The sequence below is a fragment of the Orycteropus afer genome, unplaced genomic scaffold (assembly GCF_000298275.1).
Source record: "Orycteropus afer afer isolate SDZICR_OR568_19922 unplaced genomic scaffold, OryAfe1.0 scaffold00156, whole genome shotgun sequence".
NCBI classification, from domain to species: domain Eukaryota; kingdom Metazoa; phylum Chordata; class Mammalia; order Tubulidentata; family Orycteropodidae; genus Orycteropus; species Orycteropus afer.
In genome coordinates this window covers 536,856-538,100 of record NW_006921743.1, presented here as the reverse complement: position 1 = coordinate 538,100, position 1,245 = coordinate 536,856, and positions in this window count along the sequence as shown.

Here is a 1,245-nt window from a genome sequence, read left to right as displayed (position 1 = left end):
GAAGGATGTCATGCTTGGCAGGCTGGAGGGTCGACGAAAGAGGGGGAGGCCTTCAACGAGATGGATTGATATGGTGGCTGCAATGATGAGCTCAAGTATAGCAGGGATTGTGGAGCTGGCGCGGGATAGGGCAGTGTTTCGTTCTGCTGTGCATGGGGTCGCTATGAGTCGGAAACAACTCGATGGCACTTAACAACAACAACAACAATTGTGGGCCTAGGAAAAATGTTAGTGGATTTACTTACCGTCATACATAAGTGTCACACAATAACCACATTTTTACAGCAGAACACACATGCTTAGAATTTTTCAGCTACTATTTAAGATGGTATTCATTATACTACTCAATTTGAATCCTTTGAAGCAGGATTGATTGAAATCAATTAATTTTTTTCCTGAATGTAATAAATTAAAGTAGCAACTGAACAGAATTTGCAGTTTCCACACAATCCAAAGCACCATAAATGTCCCCTCCATGAACATAACACCTCCTATTCAACAAACAAAAATTAATTAAATGTGGTTGCTCTAAAAATGTGGAACTGTCCTGTTCAGATGTTCCAAGTAGCATACTTTCAGATCTATAGAGACAAAACATTCTCTGTAGCTTAAATATTGATCACTGAGTATTTGCTTTTAATCTACCTTTTTCAAATAGTAGTTTCCAAAAAGCCTTTAGTACCAATGGTTTATTGTGGACTACAGGCATACCTCGTTTTATTGTGCTTCACTATTGCACTTTGCAGATACTGTGTCTTTTACAAATTGAAAGTTTGTGGAACCGTGCATCAAACAAGTATATTGGTGCCATTTTTCCAACAGCATGTACTCACTCCATGTTTCTGTGTCACATTTTGGTAATCCTCCACATATTTCAAGGAGCTATGGTGGCATACTGTCTAAGCATTTGACTGCTAACTAGCAGGTTGGCAGTTCAAACCCACCAGCCAATCCTTAGAAGGAAGATTGGGCAATCTACTTCCACAGTGATACCACCTTGGAAACCCAAGAAAGGGTTGCTATGAGTTGGATCCGACTTGACAGCAGTGAGTTTTTCTTTTTTTCCACATATTTCAAATATTTTTATAATGCTATTACACTTAATAGGCAACACTACAGTGTAAACACAACTTTTTTCTTTTTTAATATTTGGGTGAAGATTTACAGAGCAAATTCACTTTCCATACAGCAGTTCACATATACTTTGTCTCATGTCATTGACCACAGTTTACCACAATGCAACAT